The 25744-nt window shown below is 40.9% G+C and overlaps 1 protein-coding gene across 3 annotated transcripts in view; it reads right to left on the bottom strand.

Moving 5' to 3' along the window:
* Nucleotides 1-25055, bottom strand: part of CAB39 (calcium binding protein 39) — a 49002-nt gene extending 23947 nt beyond the window's left edge. The window contains exon 1 of one of the 3 annotated variants that reach the window (XM_081910540.1): nt 24860-25055. The gene's annotated coding sequence lies outside the window, so the exon portion shown is untranslated. Of the gene's footprint in view, nt 1-5113; nt 5222-24188; nt 24211-24859 lie in introns of those variants that run through there. The other 2 variants (XM_081910542.1, XM_081910541.1) reach the window with 2 other exon arrangements.
* Between the last annotated feature and the right edge of the window lie 689 nt (nt 25056-25744).

Below are 25744 nucleotides of genomic sequence, written 5' to 3'. Positions count from 1 at the left end.
CATTTGGAATTTGCACAGTCTGTCACAGCGGAGATGTGCATGTTGTCCTTTCAGATGTTACACCAATAATACAAGAAGTGTGCCTGCTTTTTGTGAATACGAAGTGAACTGAAAGGAGAACAAATTAATCTATACACCGAAATATCTGGTTTTTTTGAAGTTTTTATTTACTCCTGAAACTCTGGCCAGGATTCTAAAAGCTATATAGACAAATGGAGGGGGCCTGCACCCAGCTCATTTTTTCCCTTTTACTTGGAGCAGCAGACTACTATGCCATATCATGAATTTAAAACCCCCAGCAATACATAAGCAGTTTACAATGGCAGAGGGCTGCTGTTCAAGAAAATCAAGTGCAAGTCACTCTTGATTTGGGCTCAAGGAACAATGTTATCTTTGGATCTGGGCCATAGCCTACAAATAAACATAGGGTTGTAGCCAATATTAGTCATATCAAGATAACACCCCTTGAAATTATTGGAACCATGTTAGTCATGTTCATTAATTTCAAAGGGCCTACTCCAAGAATGACTTATGTTAGATACAATCCACAAGTTTTGGGTTGCAATTCACAATAATATCACCACTAGTCCTATCAGTCTGATACATGAAAAACCTGAAGGCTATATTTATGCTCAGAATCTTAGAGAAGATGTTAGAATGGCTAATTCTCTACTTAGAGCTGCATGATTTCATTATTTCTACATCTGATGGCTCAAGGAGTTAGTGATGGCACTTTTGACATTTTATCATTAAAATGAATGCGCGCGCGCACACACACACACACACACACACACCACCACCACCACCACCACCACCACAACAAAACTGAGTAAAGCACCAACATAATTTACATAATGCTAAAGGGTATGGAAACTAAGGGTTCAGGGAGTTGAGAATGTTTAGCCGGGAAAAGAGGAGTCTGAGTGGAGAAAAGATAGACATTTTCAAGTATCTTAAGGGCTGTCACATGGAAACTGAAGTAAGTTTGTTTTCTCCTGCTCCAGAAGGCGGAACCTGAACCAATGGATTCAATTTATAATAAAGGAGATTCCGACTAAACATCAGGAAGAACTTTTGACAGTAAGAGCTGTTAGACAATGGAACAGACTCCCTCAGGAGGTGGTGGGCTCTCCTTCTTTTGAGGTTTTTAAGCAGAGTTTGGAGGCCCATCTGTCATGGATGCTTAAGTTGATATTCCTGAATTGCAGGGGGTTGGACTAGATGACCTTCGGAGTCCCTTCCAACTCTATAATTCTATGAACATTGAGATAATCAATACGCTTCAGCCATCACTTGGACTATATTAATCCATTTGTTACGAACAGAATAGTAGAATAAAATAAAATAAAAGTATAGATCCACTATTCCCATGTACTACAGTACTTATCTTCCTACAATGCACAGTAAAACCAGTAAATATTTCGGTTGTATCCAAAACTGTCCGTGCACAAGTGGAACAGACTTCTACTCGTGCAATAGGGGGTCACCTTCCTCTCTTTCTGTCACCCACAATTCCACAAGAACATTTCTGTAGGGTTGATGGACCCTGCAAAGCACATTTTAGGTGCATTCAGATGGTTGCAGGGGAGAAGAGGGAGGTGTCTCAATGCATGAGCCGGTCTGCTTGCACAATGTTGGCTTCCACCATCTGTCATTAAGACAATTTAGGCCACCTATAGAAACTAGTTTATAGTACAAATAAGTATAGCAGCAGGAAGAAAATATATAAAAATAAGGTGAAGGACTGTCCCTGTCCTCCTTCTCTCAGAATAGTAAGCGGTTTAGTGTTTTAATTAAAATGCAATTTTTCCAGAGCTGGAGAAATACTTCTATTCCAAGCCAGCTGCCATTATGAATTTCTCAGATATGAATGCTAGGTAACTCCACATGCACTAAACTGGGATGTTTGCAAACGTTTTTCATCTGATGAAGCAGTTGAAAAGATTTCAACTTCAAAAGACTGCTTAGTTCTCTGTAGCTGGAATTGTGAATGACAGGGTGTGGGGGGGGGGAATAGGGGGAAATACCTATTTAGCAGATTGCTACTACCTTTGCTGCAGGTGGAAAATGCCAAATCATGATCTACGAAGAGATAATGACAAGCAACCCACATCAAGTGATGTCTTATTAGAGACAGGAAACTGTTCACTTAGGTCCTTAAGACTAAACACTGTAAGGACAGAGTGTGTGTGTGTGTGTAGCAAACACGACCATTTTTAGGAACGTGCTAATCTATCAAAATGCTTTGGTCCCCATCAAATATCTTCCACAGGTGTTGAACTAAATGGTTAAGCTACCCTTTATATTCTAATGATAGTCCACAGGGTTCTGCTAAGGTTAGTCATCCTATGAGCTTTGAAAAAGCATAGTTTTTGTCAGGACGTTTAGTCTTAATGGTGGCAGTCTATTGTAACTATCTTTGGGTAAACTCCTGCTAAGATGGTGCCTGACAGATGCCCTCCCTGATCCAAAATCACCTTGCAATTTAAAAAATGGAGGGAAGGAACATTCCCTACCATTCCTTTTGTTAAAAAATTATACAGAATGAAACTTAAATTTTTCATCCAATCATATCAAGATGAAAATTCCTCAGCTGCACCACAGGGGAATGGAATACTGCCTGGAACAAGGCCCTTGTTTATCCTCTTAATCCCTGGTTTAGTAAACCAACCTTCAACCACTTCCTGTCTCTTTTCTTGTGTCAATATTCCCTTTCACATTATCTTAGTTCTGCCCCAGGGCCTGTTCACATAAAACCAAGGCTCTTATCCAGGAAAAGTACATACTTCTGGAACAATTTAGCATACAGGTCATGAACCCACTAAAAGAGGATTAAAATCATATTATATGAACAGCAAATCTTCGACCATGTACTAAATTCCCTGAAAAACAACAATTAGAAAACAGGTCTGTCCTTCATCCATGTTCTAGCATTTTTTCTTTAACAAGTAGTAAATTGTTTGCACAGAACAATGTTTGGGGTGTGATTAAATGGAATGCAAGTCAGCACTGACTGATCATCTTGAAAACTAAGAGAAATTGTGGGGTTTTTAAATAAAAAAGTATTAACCCATTGTATTGGAAGTGGCTTTATCATTCATCATTTAGTACATTTATATCACCACTCAACATAAGGGGTCTCCAGGTAATCTGTCATCTGGTCACTAACTATGGGGTAAAATCCTTTATAAAGCTCAGCAACTTCAATCCTAAAAAAAGCTCAGCAACAAAGTTTGGGCACCCCAATCTAGGTTAATTTATCTTGGGATCCAAGCCAGTATTTAAAAGTACTGTAGTACTTATGTGAAATGCCAACCTGCCTGAAGTATTACACTGTCTTTTCTAACAACTCCATGAATAAAAATGAAATGGGTTGAAAGAATGTTACATAAAATTCACATCTTATAAAAACAGCCATACCAGACAGAAGCCTTGGGATTCCATAATGCTTGATACACTAAGGATAACAAAGTTCAATTAAACATTTGACTTGGGTAAATATTTTCTACTAACCTATAAAAAGCCAAGTCACTGGTTCATGTGACCAAATCTTTGGTCCATGTTTATCACAACACTGGTCTCCACCTGATTTGTTTGTTTTAAAAACTTTGATTTGCCTATCTACACCAGATAATCTTAAGAAGGCATTTTTAGAATTGTAAAATTTTAAAATTCCATTACATTTCAACAATAAATTGACTTTCCAAAGCACTGTTTGTATTTTGGCATTCTTATTACAAACTAGTTCAACACACATATTGTATCATTACATCTTATTGGCCCTATTGTTGACGTAAATCAAATTACAAAAAGTAAATTGGTTGCCAATGCAAGAACACTATGTCTATTGTCTATCTTCTTGTTGCAAAGGACTCTGAAAACTCCTTTACAAGGTGACCTGTAAACCAATCAATAAAATATTTTAAATTTATTTTTAACCTCTGAAATAGTGATTTATCCAATAGCTTAAGATTCTTGTACATAAACTTGTGGTTGACCTGCAAACCCAAAGTAAAAAGAACAGAACAGAACTGATATTCAATCCTCAGACGAATAATTAGCACATTCTGTCGGGGGGGGGGGGAGTGGTAGCACTGATATAGCTAAAATAGAGTCAATATGACTGACTGCACAGGCTCTCAAAGCTATCCTATCACTAATGGGGCTCTCTCTTTTATTCCCCATTTAAGTAGTAACTTTTTCACAATGTCAGCAGAGACAAATGAGAAGGTAAACAAGTGCTGAGACACTGAAAACTAAAAATGTTCAACAGCTAACTTTAATGCTTAACATAGATTAGCCAGACACAGGGCTTATGCAGCTGTTTCTCTTGTGCTGCTGGAATTTTACACACTGGTATATTTTTATCTACTGACCCATTTTCATCAACCATGTCAGACATGGTTGTCCTACAATGGTTGCAGATTGTTTATAATGTGGCAGGCTATAGGTACCCAAAGGCAGGTGCACAGAAATGAAATGACATACCCATCTGTAAGGTGGTAGTGAGTTTTACAAACTTAATGGCAATCTCATGGGTAAAATATCAAAACTAAAACTCCTGTGACCATCACCTAGTAGATCACTGTGGCAAGGGACAAGTGTTGGAAAAGGGTTCGTCTGCAAAGATTTCCAAAATTAAACACACAAAAAGGTTTGCCTTAGCTCACAGCAGAACATAAGAACACTGAAAGTTGAGAGTGCCCTCCTAAATAGGTTTCAAAACTGGTTTCATCAAGCATGAAAACAATGTACTTTTCCCTACTTGCATCCAGATGTTAAGTTAGGAAAGAGCAACAGTATGTTAGAGCAACTGAAAAATGTCAACAATCCTGGCCCAGAGACCTTGAAATGTTGAGCACCAAAAGCTTCAGCCACAGTTCCAAACAGTATTTTGGACTTAAGAGCAGAACTTCTCAACTACAGTTTCCATCCCTCCATTGCCCCTGCCTGGTTTTGTCAGAAGAGGGTAAAGCTAGCAGATAGTCATAAAGTCACATAAAGCCATAAATTTGCATAAAGCCACAGAGAGTTCATGTTCAAGCCAATACAGTACTTGAATCAGACACCCTCATTCACATTTCAAAGTTTTGAAGGACAATACCATCCAAACCCTGAATTCATGACTGATCAACTCCAACGGGTAAGTTCTCAAATGAGCAGGGGCTCACAGATTCATGGCTCATTGCTGCAACTACCCTTTAGGTGTCATCCTGTTGGGGAAGGGGATAATTCCTGAGCTCATGCTGACTTTTCTCACGCAACTCAGTGTGACATCAGAAAACACTCCCCCACCTTATTGTGAGACATACAGTGTCCTAACTACCAAATATTTTGTCTTAAAGGGCCATTCAAATATTTGTGGATAACTATGAAAGAGCACACAGAAATTTCTTGATAAGATCCTGGATTTTAAAGAATTGTTATAGTTGTACCCAAGGACTTCCACAGTGGAACTGCTACTTGTCCTCTTGGAACAGGAGACCCTACAGTCACCTTCATGCATTATACCCTCCCCGTGTGGAAGTGACAATGTCAGAGAGGAGCCACATCACAGGGTGAGCCTTCATGTGCAGAGCAGGCTCTACGTACCTCGGGTCACATACACTTCAGGTTACATACGCTTCAGGTTACAGACTCCGCTAACCCAGAAATAGTGCTTCAGGTTAAGAACTTTGCTTCAGGATAAGAACAGAAATTGTGCTCCGGCGGCGTGGCGGCAGCAGGAGGCCCCATTAGCTTAAGTGGTGCTTCAGGTTAAGAACTTTGCTTCAGGATAAGAACAGAAATTGTGCTCCGGCGGCGTGGCGGCAGCAGGAGGCCCCATTAGCTTAAGTGGTGCTTCAGGTTAAGAACAGCTCCGGACCTCCAGAATGAATTAAGTACTTAACCCGAGGTACCACTGTTCAAACATTACCTCAGTGTGTGGTACGGTGGCAGGTATGATCCTGTCATGTTACATGAGGACTGCTACCTGAGAAATAGAAACCCAAAAAACATTTGACTATGCATAATTACTTGTGCATGTCTTTGAATGCTGGTTATGATTTTTAAAGTTCTGTCGCTAGGAGGGCCCCTTTCATCCTTTAAAAAATAGGGATGGGGACCTTGGTCCTCTCCAAGTGTGTTGCAAGCTATAACTCCCATCATCCCTGACCATTAGCTGTGCTGGCTGGGGCTGATGCATACTGGAGTCATAACAATATCAGGAGGGCCACAGGCTCTCCATCCCTGCTTAAACATGTTAACATGACAGCAATATATTCAAGATTGCCAGCAACACCCTTGGGTGGGATTCAGTACTTTTTTCAGGAATGACTCACCCAGTCATTTGAAGCCAGAGGAGCTAGTGTGATCACAGTGAAGCATGTGATTTAAGCCTTTGCAGGATCATGGCTTTACTGCAGTACATGATAAAGCAACTCAGTTATACTGAAACCTGTTATGGCAAGTAATGCCTTTTACTCCCATATGACACTATTTAAATTAGCCCCCAATGAAATATTAGCTCAGAGTAATTTTTTAATGCAATGGACAATGGCATACTGGAAAAAAGTACTGTTAATCTCAGGAATTGTTGGTGATTGTATTCACAAGACTATGGCATTTGACTGCATAAACCCTACTTTGCAACCCATATTCTTCTAGGTAACAATGAAACAGAAAACTAACTCCCATTCAGCACTGCTAGTTCTAACATTTTTCATTTCTAAACATTTTTACACCTGAAGTGCAAGTACACTGAGTGTGAGTAATTCTTAGTGCTGGGCTAAATTTTAATCTGTCTCCAACTGCTTTATATTTAGTTCTAAGGATGACATTGTGGGAAGCAACTCTACATTCCATTCCATCTAAACAAAATAATACAGTTAAATCTAAACCTAGAACCCTTTCTTCAAGCCCAGTAGAATGGTTAAAAGAAGATTCAAGTAATTATTATAAAATGGAAACACGGCATACAAATAAATTACCAACAACTAAATCCATGGGAAACTTTAACATAACAATTACTTCCACTTGAGAGCTTCTGTTTTCTATAGCATTATTCTTGTAATAGTCTGTACACAGGATTGTGGACTCTGTCACATGCTGACAGCCTTTAGGAGCCACAGGTGAGAGCTCACTGCAGGGTGGGGACCAAAGGTGAAAAACTATCCCAGAAGGAGCACAACGTGTCCCCTAACACCCCATATACTGGCTAAACCAAGGTGAAGGGTAAAGATGGGTCTCAAACCCTTGGTGAGTTAGGAACTTCCCCTGAATGTGAAGATATAGTAGGTACAATGGTCAAGGATGCAGTTACAGCATGTGCTGTAGAGGGAAACGAGGGGCAGATAGGGCTCGTCAACCTGGAAAGGTAGTCCATCTAGGAGAAGAAAAACTCTGATCCTAAACCCCCGCTGCCTTGCAGGATATCTTCAGGAGAAGAAAAAGCTAAGGAGCAAACCCTACACAAATCTAAGTGGAGTCCCTAAGACAGTTGGATGGTGCCTTGTACACCTCCTTCTGGAACTCCTGCAGCCAATCTGGTGCCAAACGATTGCTCTGCTTTCCTTTGGACCACAGTGAGGCCAAGAGGGAGGGTCTCGTCATCCATACACACTGCCATGGCTTGTGCCCCAAGGAGGTCACTTTGGTGCTGCTACTAACACAGTGGTTTGACTTCACCCTGGAGGCACTCTCTACTGTCTCTTGAAAAGTACTCAGTATAAACAAGAGAGTACCAGTCCCACTACACTCCTGTCTGGTCATCTGCAAGATCAGAACAAATAAGATGCTTTCCCCTTGGTGTATGATTTTACAAGAAGCAAGTTCAGGTGCCAAAATTGTTTGATCAACTTTGTTGCCAAAATGAACCAATCCGTGTATCTGAAGAAGTTGTGCATGCACACAAAAGCTTACACCAAGAACAAACTTAGTTGGTCTCTAAGGTGCTACTGGACAATTTTTTATTTTTTTAAAATATATTTCGTGCCACAGAAGTTTTAAACTGCAGCTGTGATATGCTATTCCTTCACATAATCAATAGTATATATTCAGGGGACTACAAATGGGCTTGCCAATGGTGAACAGTTTTACTTCTGGCGAGTTTCATCTCACACTGATCCAGTCTGGAAAACAGCAAAGACCTCACACTAACTTCATAATGAATCTGAGAACTTGCTGGTTTTCCACCTATCAGCTTAGGATGGGGGCAGAAAGCAGCACTTGCCTCACGGCTGCAATGAGGTGCAGAGGCACTTCAAGCATCCCCCAAACTCACAACTGAGACCCATCATTCCCCTTGGGAGCCACACAAAATTTATGGACCTTTGTACGTATTTACAGTAAGTAACTAGGTAAGGAAATGTGGATTGGCAGCACTCGCATGTTGCCAACACGTAAAGACTGATACCGAAGTGGTGATCAAAGTTAAAACAAAGTGGCACTGCTGAAGAAAAATGCACGCACAACACCACTGAACAAGTACAGCAGCTACTCATCCAGCTTCAAATGTTAAGCTGGCAGATGGCGATGCTGACACAATGATGGTATTCAGTGCCTTTGAGATTGCTGGTCATGGTTATCATGTGGCCATTGTTGGCGAGGATACAGACCCACTTGCATTGTTTTGCATGCAGTTAACACATGCAGGTCCAAAACAAGGAACTTTCCTATTGAAGCCTGAAAGAAACAAAATGCCAGAATGCCATACGTAGCTTTTAATCACAAAAAATAGGAATAGGGAGAAAGTGTTCCCACTCACCGAGTGTGATACAACATCAGGAATGTTCAGCTAGGCTAAGAAGGCATCTGAATTATAGAAGACTCAAAGCTATGTGATAAAATTTCTTTACTCACTGATCGCCCCCACCCCCATGCCATATAAGATGTCCCAGCAGCTGCAGGAGTCCTTTATGTTTCATCTGTGCAAAGAAGGTGGAAACCTATGAACCACCAGATGATGTTGGACTTCAGCTCCCATCAGTCCCAGTCAGCATGTCCAAGGGTCAGGGATGAAGGGAGCTGAAATACAGAAACACCTGGAAGGCCACAGGCTCCCTGTCCCTACTCTATACACAGTACACAGTACTCTATACACTGCAGTACACAGTGAAGAGTGCTTGAATAAATTCAGAAACTGCCTAACAAGAGACTTCCAATATGTGAAGTTTGAAAATAAGAAGAGTCTGCTGGATCAGGCCTAGTGGCCCGTTTAGTCCAGTATCCTGTTCTCACAGTGGTTGATGCAATGCCTACAGAAAGCCTACAAGCAGGACCCGAGTGCAAAAGAACTCTCCCCTCAGTGGTTTTCAATAATTGGTGTTCAGAAGCATGCTGCCTCCCAACAGTAAACAAGAAATATCCATGTTTCACATGAGAATCCTACCACAACTTCTGATAACTGCACAGCACATATTCAGGGTTCGTCTTCATGTGCAGCTGTAATCTGTGGTGACTCTGCAACCAAGCTAGTGGAAATGCAAGTTAACACTACTCCTGCCAACACATAAACCAGATGCTTCCAAGAAGTTCTGCTCTCAAATTAGGTAGCTCTGGCTATACTTCCTACATGTACCATAGCCCGTGGTTGTCATAAAGCATACCTACCTGATATTCTCATCAGGAAGTGTGAACTGATGTGGCACCTGTCATGCAGGAATGCAAATAATGCAAAGACTGGTGACTAACAACCATAGCTGCATTCAGCCAACTAATCTAGACTATGACAAGATCACTTTGACCTTGCTAGAAGTTACAGAGCCATAATTTTCTACATCAAATGATAGCCTAACCCTCATTTGATGGCATCAAATTTATGTGCTGGGCACAGAACAAAATTGGCCATTTGAACAGTGAAAGATAACCATATATCAAAGATTATATTGTTTAGGACATAGTTATTTATGTAATAAAATCTGCCATTTGTGAATTACCATCTTTTGCATTGAATCTGCTTTGGCTTTTATAGCATTTGAAGCTAGAGCAGCTTCTAGTCTACTTTTACTTGACCAGTGAATATGACATTTCAGAACAGAAAAAAACATGTATGAACTAAGGATCTAACAAATACATGACATAAATGTAATATCATAGGCATAATGGTGGAAGCACCATTCAGATTTAATGGGATTTTAGTATGATAAGAACATTTTGTGACATATATGTTAAGTCATCAGCTGTATAAAAATTATGTGCATAATCTGACCCAAAGTTTGACAGGTCTATTGTACTATTATGACTCAATATCTTATCACGACTTCTCCCATATGTTTTTCAATCTTCACAAAATGGTATACACATTCATATGATCTTATCAAATTCTTCACACAACTAATTAAAAGCAGACTGCCAACTGCAAGTTTCAAACTCAGTATCTTAATTGGCTCAAAATGTGAACTGAATGAAACTATAGAAAACAGTATTTTAAAGTAATCCAATTAACTAATACTTAAAGGACAACTAAATTGAAATACATAATATACTGATTATATTGGCCTTGGTATGACCAAAAAAATCTCTTCAAAAAGCATTACTAGATAGTAGCTTGAGAGCTGTAGACCTACTTCAAAATGTGAAGTTGAAAACTATGAACAAATCACAAATATGGATTAACTTTTAATGTCTCAAACTTGTCTGAACTACCAAGATCTTGCAGTGGTACATTAAGAAGCTGTCCATAAGATGGTGGTTCTCTGGAATTTTTTCCCTAAGGAACTATACCATGTCAATCTCTCCTTGGGTTCTGAATGCAAGTAAAAATAATTTCTCAGGTTTGAACACTAATTCACAGTGCAAGTCTACTCAGAAGTAAGCAGCATTAAGTTCACTATGACTTACTCCTAGGTAAGCATACATAGTGCAGTGAACTAGATGATCACACTCTAATCTAGAGCAAATGGGGGTGTTAAACTTCTTAATTATACATGTGTATTTCATTAGGTTGCGGTTAGTACTTCAACCACTACAGAGTAAAAAATAGCTCTGAGAGGCAGGCTATCAAAAAAAAGATGTTTGCTTCTTTTTTTACTTAAGAACTAAGGAATCAGACATGAATGCTCCAGCACAAATTGCAACCAAACCATTACTGCTAGAACCAGTTGTGGAATAATCATTAATCATTTAACCAGGCCATTGACAAATCTGAGTTTGTTTCTACTGAAAGAAGTTAACTGATAGATACTGGTCCTTTCTTTGGTTGAAGAGTAGTCCCAATGACAGATATAGCCCATTCTAACTGTAAGGAGAGTTCAGATCGGCCTCTGAGTACCTTGCTACTCGTTTTACTAGCTAAAAAGACCAACCAGCAGAAATGTTCACAAATATTCCTTTGCACTGGACATGGACTAGGAAACATTTACTGAAATCTTACATGCTTTTCGGTTTTATTTTTTGGTGATGGAATTGCAAGCAGGTGCAATTCACTGATAACTTGCAAGTTCTTCCAGTTACACAACATTTCTAACTAATCTGACAGACTGACCTTGCTTAGGTAGGAGCAAAATGGGGATTGGTGCCAATAAAAAAGGAGAATCTGAAATTCAGGGGAAAATGGGTACTCAAGCACGGAACCAAGCTTAGAACTGTTAGGATCACTTCACAGCCTTATTTTTATGCTTTTTGTTCCCCCCACTTCCCTTATCACCTAAAATAATTTTTTACATCTCTCTTCCTGCCCCGCCTCTGTTCCCACGTGACACGTAAGCTGTCCTCACTTGGGAAACCTGTATATCTCACAACAGGGAGTGATGCAAAAGTTCTATTTTGGATGATACAGTCAAGCATCAGGAACAGAAAGCATGAGACACTAGTCCAAAGGAACTCAGAAATACAGAACTGCAAGATCACAGAACTGGAATGCGCCACAAGGTGAACTGTAACTTAAGGCATAGAGTCCTTTTTTATCTTTCCCCAAGGGCAAAAGGGACTGTACCACTTCTGCATAAAGTGGAAGCTGAGAAAAGAATGCTCCTGCCACATGCACCTAAGCTTGCGCATCTTGATTTATTTATATCAAAACAACAAAAACACATAGTAAAATGGCAGAATTAATCTTAAAAGCAGAACTAGTGACATGATGCGATAAAAACTTATGTTGCCTATAACAATTTATATTTGCATTCTCATCCAGCAAACATCAGAAGCAAAATGTGTGCCCCTGTGTGTGTCTTTAAAAAAGGCTTCTTTCTAACAAAATAAATAACACCTGCATTTACTAATATTGTATAGGGTGTTGCCGCTTTGTTTTTGCCACTGCTACTGTTGCAGAAGCCTTGGCATTTGGAATCCATATTTACAAATACAGTGGTACCTCAGTTTAAGAACAGCCCTGTTTACGAACGATTCGAGTTACAAACTTCCACAAAACCGGAGGCTTACCTCGGTCTACAAACTTTACCTTGGTCTAAGAACAGAAACCTTACGGTGGAAGGGCACTGGCAGTGGGAGGCCTCATTAGGGAAAGCGCACCTGAATGGTTTCAGTTTAAGAACGGACTTCTGGAACAGAGTAAGATCATAAACTGAGGTACCACTGTAAAGCAATCTCTCTATGCTTTTCAACTCACCTATCCTTCAAAATCTTCCAAATCTCCAGCCTTTTTTGGAGTAACAGGTGGTGTGCTAAGCAAAGTATTATAAGGTACAAGCACAGAATACCAGCTTTGGATGGTTATTTTTTGATCTAGAAAAAAATGTATGCATAAGAGATGTACGTAAATGAGACTACTGTACTTTACAGAGTCCTTAGCAAACAACAAGCAACAATTTGGATCCTGAACCAGTAACAGACTACTTTCATTTTGTTTGATATATCAGATTTACAGTCTGGGAAAGGGATTAGACCTGGCACAGCCAATTAATGCTCAAGTGGCAGCTACGGTCACGACTTATTCTATCAGTTTCATCTGATAAGAAGGGATGTGGCCAGTTTACCAACCACCACCCATACATGTGTAACCTTAGAAGCTGAGTGCATTCTATGCGGGGCTGTCATCCTGTTCAGAAGCTTCAACATGCCCAAGGTAAGGACAAATCAACACAGTCAGCTCCACCCTGTAAAAGCCATTCACTTTCTTTGCCTGTGGCATGCAAGAATCAACTCTAGGCAACTCAGGAAGCTTTTGTAAATTAAGTTTCTCTCCCCCCTACCCACCCCACCACTGATATGATACAGACAAGCAGCACAAGCATATATTGGCAGACAAGGAAGTAATCTGTGGTTTAATGACATTTGCAGTACAGCCTTCAACTTACGGAAATTACATGTGCCAATTTGGTTCCCAGCACTATTCAAGGAACTAGCTCTGATCTTTCAAATGCTGGATAGCATAGGTCTCACTCAGTAAGATCAGAAGCAAGGGGGATCTAGAAGATCCAGTCAGGTGAACTCAAGGTGTATTACACAGTGTGCGGTAATTTCTGAATGAAAAATTCTACAGCCTTTTTAAGAATCATCATGAGGCACAATCTTATAAATATACATATTTTATCTCTTCCATCCTACACATTTGCAATTTGGGTAACCAGCACCCATTACACCGCTGGAAGAGGCGTGCAGAGGCCACAGAAAGAACTGTGCGTTGAGGGAGCCCTTTCAGCCCTTCGTCCTCCTGGGAAACACTTTAAGGCCAATGTAGCCTGGAACTGGGTGTTTGAAATGAAGCTGGTTCGAGTGCTGAACGAGACATGGCAGGGGGCAGTCTAAGGAAGCTTCTTCAGGTATCTGCCCATAAGAGTAAGTCCTGCCATGGGTGACACATCACCACCTCCAAAGAGTCATCCCTTGGAGGAGTAATGGGGCCAGGGGTGCCAACCCCTCTCAATTTATAACCACCATGATGAGGCTCAGCCCTAGGGTGAGAGACTACTACTATTAGTATTTTTTAATTTATTGCCCACCTTTTACACCAAGGTCCAAGGGCAGGTAAAACATTAAAGCACAACATTAAAAACAGTTTAAAACAACTTATAATTACAGAGGATCCTAAAAACATACACTTTAAGGTGCATCTTCAGCATTCACCAGAAGTTGCAAAATGAAGGTACCAGATGCCTTGGCCAACAGAAATTAACACCTCACAGTTGTGTACTTGGAAGAAAAAGCAAAGATACACTTGGCCAATGAAGGTTAAGCACTCACATTATCAACTGTAGAAAGTGCACATTAAAAAAAAATCATTCTAACTTTGAAATGGGATTCTTCTATGACTACTCAAGCTATCCCATTCACAGGAAAAAGCATTCCAGAGTCCCCAAATAGTAGAATTAATGGTCTAACACTTACTGTCTTCAATTCCCAAAATCCCTTTTAGAATATATTAGTAAAACTGCCTCAATAATATTAGAAATTGAACTCCCTGGGGCAGAAAAAATGGAATGTTATCTAGAAATTGAAATACTTTGCAAGCTCCTAAGACATTCTTCCAACCCTATTAACTACAGAGAAGAGGCAGTTTCCCACTGACATGCCTGATATCAGAAATATTGTGGAAAGGAAGTACAAGATGTAGTTTCATAATAATTTGAATTCTCCCAAGTGGTTATTGTGTAACGGCAAAGGAAACAGAACTTAAAACAAACAAGAAAAATGAGTTAGTTTTTTTGGTTTGTTTTCTTTCAGATTATGGATGTGCCATGAAGATCTAATAGAGCTACATGTCAGGGTTGGGGAGGGATGCAAGAAGAAAAGTTTCCTTGTAACTGCTGAGGTCAGAGTCCAACTAAATAGGTAAATGCAAATTGATCTTTCTCTGCGTTCAGGGAGCAAAAGGACAACTTGGGAGTCTTTGGTGCCAAAGAAGATGCCACAAATTCCACATTGTTTCACGTATTTGTTATTTTTAAAAGTCTATGTGCCAGAATTAGACAGGTTGCTTCAAAAGTACCCCCTGTCACTGAGTTACACAGTACATCTTTCAAGTTTTGGACATGAGGCAGAATTTCTCAGCTTCCTTAGACATCCTGGAGCCAGATGTCTAAACTGCAAACACTGCTCATTTCAAAGCAAAGAAATACACACTGCCATCCCAACAACACATCACTGCTTTAGTTATGTCACACTGCCTTATAATTCAGCATTTTTCTCACTACCTATGGCAAACAATTGACTCAAGGCTACAGGTGTATCTGGACTGATATCACAATTACTGACATCATAAATTAAGCCATTGCCATGTGTGTTACAGAAGTGCTGACATCCCCACTGTGGCTCCACTGCCCCCCATGCTTGACAGGCACCTTGAACAGCCCCTCAGGAGGGGAGTAGGTAACAACATTGTGGTTGTTGTTGTTGGCATCTGTCTGTCTTGAATGTAACAGCAGAAGAATAGATACAGGTGAGCAGAGCAATTGGTGGACAATAGCTCCAAGTCTGTTACCAAGCTGAATACGATAGTCATTAATTTTCAGTATTCAGAACTATACTATATTATCAATATCCAGGCCAACCAACACATTAGAGAAGTTGCTCATAACAGAATCATATGGTACAACTCAGGATCACTCAGACAAGTAACCAACCACAGGGCAGTTTCCAAATAAGTACTGTATTCTGACTGGGCAAACTGGCATTCCACTACACTGGCCATACAGGCTTTCAGTGGCACTATACTGTATACAGAAATACTAGTGCAAAATGTAAAAATGGATCAAAACACAATATCCACTGGGGGGGTGGTTCTTTAAAAATATTACATTCTGAAGCAAAATATGTGGCCCTCCAGACCACAGCTTCCATCAGCTCCAGGTAGCATGGCCAATGGCTTGATATGATGAGTCCAAAGGTTCTCCATTTCTGTTAAGATTTATGTACAGTGGACGCTCGGGTTGCGAACGTGATCTGTGTGGGAGGCACGTTCGCAACCCGCAGTGCCGTTTCTGCGCATGCACGGGTCGCAATTTGGCGCTTCTGCGAATGCGCAAAGCGTGATTTAGCGCTTCTCCGCATGCATGAGAACCGAAACCCGGAAGTAACCCGTTCCGTTACCTTTGGGTTTGGCGCGGTGCGCAACCCGAAAACGTGCAACCTGAAGCACCTGTAACCTGAGATATGACTGTATTTCAAAGGACAATCCCTGTCAGCCCAGAAAGTAAGTCCTATTGAACTTATTATTGGGGTCAGATTGCAGCCTGAATCTCTTCCCAGTCTCCCTCTTCACTACTGAAACTACAGATAATCTACCTCGTTTCTTAAAACACCTGTACAGCATCAAAGACACACAAGAGAGATTCTTTATTAAGGTATGAAAGAGTGCTCTAACAGCAGCAAAATAATGTGGATGTATGTCATATGACACAAAGAATGGATGCCCAACCTGCAGGACAAGTAGCACAGGCAAGACCAAGTCTGTGACACTCAGAGATAAGGAGGGCCCTTGGGCTTGGCTATGTTGTGCTGCTGCCGTTCCACAGTCTAATAATCGACTAGAGACAGTATCAACCATGTAATTACCAGGTTCAAATTATGAATTTTCCCAGGTTCAGGTGCAAGATAAATTGATGTTGTTTTGCTAAGAATTTTTTCTGCAGTTCAGAATGGAAGGTTCTGCACATGTGCAGAGTGCTTCTTAAGACTTTTTTTTTAAAAAAAGTATAGCAGCCTTAAGAATCAGTTAAGAACTCTTGGGGAAAGGAATCCCCTCTACTCCTCCCCCAGTAGTTCTAAAACATACCTGCATTAGTGATGCAATGCTTAATAGATTAATCTGTAAGATTATTCAAAGGTCTCTCAATAGACTAAAAAAGTACTTCTGATTAACAAGGCTGAATATCAGATGATGCCTCCTACAACTCCATTATTTCTGACCTCAGATATGTTTTACTCTTCTACAAGTTTAATCAATGAATAGGCTGAAACCCATAAGATTAAGTCGTTAAATTTCTTTAATTTGGGCACAGCCCAAATCTATACATTTGTTTTCAACATCAATTACTTTTCCTCCTGGGAAGAGTAAGTTAAATTACCACATATTTTGCTTTTCATGGTGCAATATATACTTTTCTATTACAACTTTTTAGAGATGTCTAAAGACCGAAAAGGCCCTTTTATGCAGAGTATTCCTGTGCATATTAGCTCAGAAGTAAATCGCAGTGGAGTTTACTGCTTAGAAACTATGCTTAGTATTGCAGTCTTAGCTAGCTTATATACAGCCCAAGTACTTTTAATATTACATATGTTTTTGTTAAAATTATGCAGTAGGTTACAAAGCTTAATCTGCTTCCTCACATTTTAAAGCTGAAGTAGGGTATGACTGGTATGAGAGAAAATTACATCTTGATGCCTCCAAAATAGATCACATATGTTTGAGAAAGTGCTGTAGTTATTTCTGTACGAACTAGTTGGCTGCTCCCCTTTGGGCTTAATTCTGAATCTGTTCATTTATACAACATTGGGGGACTGATTTAAGCTAGCAATATAAATCAAGATTTAAATCACCAAGTGGAAAACCTCAGCTTAAAATGTTGATGTTGGTCCAGCATTCTATTTATACTTCAGTAATGATAATAAAGAACATTGATTTACAAGTTAAATAGGACCTCTGCACTATATTTTGTTCATATTTGCTAACTAGGAGGGCACACCAACTATATACACATTTGTGAAATATTTCATTTATCGTGCATTTTAGCTTTTTAATAACTGATGCATAGCACCAAAGCCCTAAAATATCATGTATTGGTGTGTGTGCCTCTGCATGGCCCCATAGTTAAGTGATCTAGAATGGGCCACTAGATCACATGCTCCTTTCCCCCGTTCCTCCTCCAGAAAAGAAAAGAAAAACATTTCCATGCCCTTACAGCAACATTAACTTTGGTTAATCTAACCAGATTCCCTCTTAAATGATCAGGATTTGCTTACCAGCTTCAATCTTTGGTTTCAGATCTAGTCAGTATTAACCTAATCCAGAGAAGTATTATCCTAATCCAGAGAAGTATCGGCTGGCTAGTGAGGGTAAAAGAGGGAACCTATTCCCAATAACTGTCAATAACAGCCAGTCCAATAAAAAAACAAACAATTAAGATTTATGGGGCTGCATAATGTTAGTATAGACATGACACTGAGTAGTTGAGAGATTCTTCTGACAACACTTAGATGTAGAGAATAGTCTTTTCTTTGCCTGATAATGCTCATGAGATGCAACATATTTCGATGATATACAGGCAATGTGGCAATGCGCACATGTGCAGTCACACATTCTTTGAAGGTGTGAAAAACAGGAGTTGCCTGTACTAAAATTATATTCATATCACAATGCATGAAACTAGCTTTAAAATAATGTTCTACAAGTCATGGAACTAAAATTTAAATATAAGGATTTAAAAGAGAAAATAGATATGTATATTTGTATTGTACAATGTGATTCAATTCACATGTCCCCTGTAACACACTACAGTGGTAGTGTACTTAAGTACTTCATTCGTTCCGGAGGTCCGTTCTTAACCTGAAACTGTTCTTAACCTGAAGCACCACTTTAGCTAAAGGGGCCTCCTGCTGCTGCCACGCCACCAGAGCACGATTTCTGTTCTCATCCTGAAGCAAAGTTCTTAACCTAAAGCACTATTTCTGGGTTAGCGGAGTCTGTAACCCGAAGCGTATGTAACCTGAGGTACCACTGTATTAATTACTGAATGGCAATGTGCTGAAATTCAGAGCACCTGAGCCAGCCTTTGTCACCCACAGAAAGTAAGTTATGTGCCTCTGTGACAGCAAAAACATAGCTTACTCCTGATATATTTATAATAGAATCCTATGCAAATGGGAATCTATCCTGCTTTGCTCTGTCCCATTTTAATAGTTCACAAAGGGCTGGACTCGCATAGTTGTCTGTATGTAATTTGAATTGTTTCCAGTCTTAACCGACAGCACCCATATTAGTTTTTCTGGATATTGCTGGAACTGTGGCAAAGCCCCATCCTTTTGCTCTTCTTACACAGGGCACATCTGTTAGCTACTACAACATAGCACTACTAGTCCCAAACTTACATTACTGCAGTGACTTCGAGGTTCAGATTGTAAAACAGCCCTAAATGTGCTTACTCAAACATTTCAATAAGCACATCCAGGACTGAAATGTCAAAATTCAGTAATATCCTAAGGGTTGATTGCATAAAAGAACAACAATTTTGTTAGCACTTAATGAATGGTGGTTTCAAACTTCCAGATATACCCCCTCCATATATTTAATACCATCCCTTGGCTCTTACAGAGTGGCTTTCCAGAAGATGCAGGGGAGCAATTCTTACGCCCCAACCTATGAATTTTAAAAAATTAAATAACTTGCCATTTCCAACTCAACTTCCTATATTCTTTTTCACATTCCACTTTTATTGTGGTATAAATGCCAGCCTCTTTCCCACTCAAGGGAAATTTATTTTTATTAATAAATTTAAGCATGCTGCACGTGCAGCACATTAATCTACCCACACCCTCATCCATTCTGGTGCAACAACAAGATTATACAAGGTCAAACACTGAGTTTGAAATCTAATTAGAGAGGAACTTTTCAAAACTGTTCTGTTTGAGGACATGCCCCAAGGAATTCAGAGGCAATTTTAAACTTTGCATGCACATCTGCGTTTTACAGTTATAAACCAGAGAGCAACAATAGTATGGCACACCTTGCATCAGCCAGCTCTATGCAATCAAGTAAGATATTCTACTGCCAAGCTTAAAATCTCCTTCTAGGAGACTGAGGGTCACAATGGATGTTTTAAACGAAATTACTAAAAGGAGTGAGTGGTGCTATTCATAGTAAGACTGTCTTAAAATTATTTAAGGATGGTTAGGGAAACTGGCAACTATATCCTAAACATTTGCACTGGTGTGTCTGCCTGTAACTTCATACTCTGCGGCCTAGTGCTAGGGCTGCACTTGCCATATTGTATTCAACACGCTTATTTATAGATGCAGCAAATGTTGCCCGATTCTAAGAAGGAGCAGCTTAAGTATCCTAAGTAGTTGTGAAAAATAGCAATGAGTGAATTGATTACTAACTACTTAAGACAGCTTTATTTATTCTGCAATTATTTCCTGAACAAAAGATGTGCGCTGTTTTTAAAATAAGTTCTAAATGTTGCTATCTTTGATTTTCTTTTTAAAGCTCCCCCCCTTTAAAAGACAAATTAAAGAATTACTGCACAGCAGCAGGTTATTTCTGGCTCTTCTACAATTATTAATCTTGTTACAACACTAACAAGTGGGAACATAAGCAAAGAAGAAAACACACACACATACAACTCAGGACAGCTATTTTCTGGAAAAATTCCTGAGAGGTATCAGTGTTCAGCTACGGGAGCAAAAAGAGTCTTGTGACACTGCATCATATGTCATCTGATCCGATGCCACAATGAATCTGTAGGGTAGGACAGGCATAGGCAAACTCGGCCCTCCAGATGTTTTGAGACTACAATTCCCCACTGGTCCTGTTAGCTAGGGATGGTGGGAATTGTAGTCCCAAACATCTGGAGAGCTGAGTTTGCTTATGCCTGGGGTAGGACATGGCCATCCAGGTATCTTGCATATGTTTTGAACTACAACTCCCATCAGTCTTAGCCACCAGATCCATACTGGATGGGGCTAGTAAAAGTTGCAGTTCAAAACATCTGCAAGGCACCAGGTTCTTCAATACTGTTTTAGAGTGACAGCCAACGTTCAATAAGCAAACTAGTGCTCATGAAACAAAATTCCCTCTTTGCTTCCGAGACCCTCCCCATATCTGCTCCATTGAGTCCCCTAAGAGTAGTTGGGGGGGGGGTCTGCAGGGAAGTGAGGAAGTCCTGCACCAGCAGAAGTCCATTTTGGTTACGGGCAGCTAACATAGGATGCGACTATTAGTCTTCAAAGTGCCACAATCCTCAGTGGTGATGTTCTCTGCATCAGTTCTAGAAATGAGCCAGGATAATTTTGCACCTGGCTTACTGACCACTTGTGACCAAATGAAGATGTCTGAGAGCCAGGATGGCGCCTGACACCACCACCTGGATATGCATGCCTGGGGATCATTGGACCTTGACTGTTTTCACACACTAATACCACATACTATAAAATTCTATCAGTTATATTTTTATCTGCACAATCAGAATGAATTTTGGGAACCAAAAAGCCATATTGAAAAATACAACTTTAGAGCTGCCTTGCCCCCAAATGGCAACTAGACATTCCATTTTGGCAAATGTAACCTTTATTTAAGGAGCCTTTTAGTGCCTAGCTTATATACAGTACCTGAGTTTATAACACTGCTTTGGTTGAAGGAAAGTTGATCATACAATCTTAACCATACTGGTATCTCTCTCTGTTGAAAAATGTGATTTGTGTTTCCCTACCACGCCACAAAACCTAAAGTAATGAACCATCATTACTAATACCTGCAGCAGTAGCATGTACTCCCAACATCAATGGGATCTAGTTTCAATGTGACTTGAAATTAGAATTGATTTGTCATAGGACTTGAATCTTCCAGAGCCCTTGAGCAAGTTTATAATGTCATACAAAATCAAACCTTACTACTCCTTTTAATCAGTACTGTAGTAATGTTTGAATCATGAATAAGCTTGTGAGGATGCTACTAGGATTCTTAAAGAACTAAAACAGAAATTATTACACAGTCAGATTAAAGGTAAAGCAATAGTTTTATTAGCACAATTTAATAGGGACCCAACATTAAAAATGTAAGCCATTTTATAATGTGAAAAATAACTGCCTTTCCACTTTCAATGAAACACATTAGGAATCTAGACATTTCAGAGGTGGGGCATTCTTGACATAACTTCACAGAAGGTGTAGCCCTGGGTTTGAAAGTGATAATAAGAAAAACACTCTTAAGAAACCATATTTTCATGTAACACAGGAATAACCAATGAACATATAGGTTAAACTTCTTTTGAACAAAGCACAACATTTAACTGTTGTTCACTGTATAATTTGTGTATATTGGAAAACAGACATGTACAGAAACAGAACAAATAATGGTTGAGATCCAAAGGCTATCCCCTGAAAAGTTGCACCAAAAGGTCATCAGATTATCCAGAACAGCTTTCCATGAGGCTAGAAGGGTGTACACATAGGGATCTACAGATCCCAGCCAATGTTAAAACAACATAATGTTGGATGTTTTTCATTTCCACTTAGCAAATTTGAGAACTTATTGAACACGTCAGACAGACATCACTTTAACATTTCAGGATCTGTACTCAAATACCACAATTACATTATTATTACTATCACTATTGGGAAACATTACAACTGGAGATGCAAAATACTATGCCAATTGACCGATTTATAATATAATGACTTTGTGCCATAGGAGAAACACCTACTTGTTCTGCCAGACAAACACTAAAAAAAAATTGACAAAATTCATCTTCAATAATAACAAGCAAGTGTTATGTGGTTCTGCTATAATTCGCAAAGTTACTATCCTACGGATTCGCCTGAATCTTGCTGAAGTCAAAGAAATTTAATCACCTAACTCTGTGCAGAAATGGAACCCATAAATGTAACACTAGGAGCCTATATTCCAAAGCTACAATATTACATTGTGTTCTTCCCAAAGACTGACAACATGAACCTCAACCAAGTATAAAAGATGTTCCTGATAAAATTATTTCAGCAGAGTCAAATTTAAGGCTACTATTCTGAACAGCTGCTATGGACAACTTAATAGGACTGTGTTAAAAAACAGGTGGTTTCTAATATACCTGTTTATAACAACTGATCTGTCTGTGCAGAAACTGTTCTCTTCTGTTAAAATTCCACAGATTAAAGAAATAAGTAATTTAGGTTTTTTTTAAGAAGAGCCAAAAGCAACAATTTCCTCAACAATTCAGTTAAATTTTCTCCAGAGCATGAATCCCATCATTAACGGATTATTAAAAAAAAATTCTACTATAAATATAAACCAGTACATAAGCTTGATTGATAAAAATGTATAAGAGCCCAGTGTTGGAAATGCTTTTGTCCACTCCCCAAGTAATTATAATGAACATTCAACAAGCTAAATTGCTTGCAACCACATAATTCCACTCCTCATTCACCTTCGTCTTGCACTGGAGGCCCTTGTTATCAGTCTCTCATTACTACCAGGTGCAATTATTTGTCATGCTGGACCCTCAGCCAGTATCAAAAAAATGTCCCCAACCACTGGGCTTTATGGTCACTTTTGCAGGGTCTACAGCACTGGTCTTCAACTGGTGGGTCAGGACCCACCAGTGGACTGGGACCTAATCCAATGTGGGTCACAACAGGAGCACTGCTACCATTCAAATATATGGTAAAAGATTAAGAAATAGGTCCCCAAATGCATGTATATGTTAAAAGCGGACCCTGGAACTGAAAAGGTTGATGATACCTGGACTAGAGAGTTTGAGTCATGTTTATACTCTTAAGTTGATTCATGCAGTTCAAAACGAAAGAGGAAACATATTCCAAACATATTGCAGGTGACCTAATGGTCTGATGCTTCACTCTTTTCCACAAGAGCATTTTACGTCTTTAAAATTTTATAGTATAACCCAATCCAGAGAACTCTTCTATAAAATGGAATCGGTTGACCCAAGTACTTTAAACCAATTTGGCTGTAGACCAGATTATGAACATGCCAACCTAAAATACTACTTCTGTCCATCATATTAGTTCATTTCTCTTATTACCATTTGGAACAGAAATGTTGTCTAAAGTAGCTGCATTTTCTCCAGAAACAAATCTTATATGGGACTTTAGACCCAATGTTACTTAGCAGTATATTTTCAGAAACTCCAGGTTTACAAACTGCAAAACAGATAAAAAATATCACTCTGTGCAAAACTCAAAAAAAATCTTTAAAAAGAAACACCCTGTATGTACAGGATACATATAGGTACATATTTTTTTGCAGAGCAGCTAGCACCATTTGTCCGAGTTTTCAAGAGGGATGCATTAGACCAGATCAAATCAGTTTACCAGAGGAAGGATAATTGCTGTATACAAAGAACCTTGTGATTCACCCTCAATCTCATTATTTACTACTGCGATATTCCGGCTTTAAAAAAATAGGCACAGGCCTACTCATCTACGGTATTTATTAAAACAACCTAGCAACCAAGAAGCGCTAGATTGATTTATGTAGTAGCTGCATGAACGCAAACCGGGGCCCTTTGCGTACAGGGCAATTTTGCAAGAGAAAAGCAAATACGCTTTCATTCCTGCACCACCAAGAAACCGGCTTAACTAACCTGACGACAGACTCTGGCCGCTCAAAGCCCCAAAAGGCTGCCTTTAAAAAAATAAGAAAGAAAGAGAACGAACTAGCAGCAGTTCCGGATTCGAGGAGGTCCCTCCTTTCCTCCCTCTCCCAGCGCCGACGGAGGATCCCCAAGGCGAAGCAAAGTTTTCCTGGAGCCCCACAAGGACAACAATGCCCTCCCCCGAGCAGGAGCCGCCAAGGCGCCTCGCAGGGACCCCTTTGCTTCCCACCCCCGACCTCCGCCCTCCCTCCGTCCCTCCCCTAACCGACTCCCGGCTCGGCGGCCACAATCACAAAGGTCGGCTGGAGCCGCGCACTTCAGCCGCGGGCGCGGAAGGTATAATAAAGGAGAGAGGAAGAAGGCGGGGCGGAGAGGGGAAGAAATCCGCCTCCATCCAGCAGGGCACGTCAGGGGCCGCCGAACCCGTGTCGAGGCATCCCGAGGACACACCCTGAGGGTCAAGCGGCCGCAGCCACCCAGCGGGGGCCGAGGAGGCCTCAAGGGCCCCGGGCCCCGAGCTCCACAGGCAGAGGACCCCCCCTCCTCCTGGCCGCCAACGCCTCCCGCGCCCGGGAAGCCGAAGCGCCAAGGCTCCCTCGGAAAGGCCTCCTCAGGCGCCGCAACACGGCGAGCTGCGGCCCTCAAGGCCCCGGCAGTACCTTCGCTCCGCGGCGGGCCGGGTGGCTGGCAAGCAGGCAGGCGGCGGCAGCGGCGGCTACCCCCACCCAGTCGGCGTCGTGGTGGTGCTGCGGCGGCTCTCGGTGTGGGCCTCGGCCGGCGCTCCTCTCCCCGGCTGGGTTCGCCTACGGCCTTCGGCTCGCTCGGTGTCGGCCTGGCTGGCCCCTCCCCCGCCCCGCGGTCCTGGCTGCGCAGCGGCCCCTGCTCTTCCTTTCCCTTCTCGCTCGCTCTCGCTCTCCTCTTCCCTTCCCAGCCCGGCGGCGGATACTACTGACCCGACGAGCAGCTGCGACGGAGCTGGAGAAAGCCCCGCGCCCAGCTCGGCAGGCGACTCGCGGCTGCCCCCTGCGGCCTGGCGGGATCCGCGCAGCCGACGCCGCAGCCCTCGGGCCTGCCAGGCGCCCTTCAACGCCGGCCAATGTTCTCGGAACGCGAAGGAGATCGGGGACAATGGGGGAAAGGAATGCCTCTGAGCATGGGCAGACGCCGGGGGAGGGGGGCGGGCGCGGCCTTTCCTTCGTAAATCGTAGGGCGTGGTTAAGCTATGTGAAAGCCTTTCCAGGCTCTTGACCTAATAATAATAATAATATCCCCAAAGATACATGTGCTATGCGAGATTGAAATCTGCACATGCTCTAGGTTACAGTGAGATCGCTGAACATTTTACGGTGCTCTACCTGGCTCTCTTTGCAAAGAATGCTGGATTAGGTGGGATTTCGTCAGATTTCAAAATTCTTAGCGTTAACGTAGTCGAAAGAACTCTCCCTCACAGAACACGGCTTTATTGAACAGTTTCTGTACGGGCTTAGACACATTAGTCTCTAATCAGCGATTAGCAATGCTTTAACTGTTAAATCGCATCTGCA

Source organism: Podarcis melisellensis (assembly GCF_964234715.1).
Source record: "Podarcis melisellensis genome assembly, chromosome: 5".
Taxonomy (NCBI): Eukaryota; Metazoa; Chordata; class Lepidosauria; order Squamata; family Lacertidae; genus Podarcis; species Podarcis melisellensis.
The sequence above is the reverse complement of the archived record's forward strand: the minus strand, read 5'-3'. Positions and strand labels throughout refer to the sequence as shown.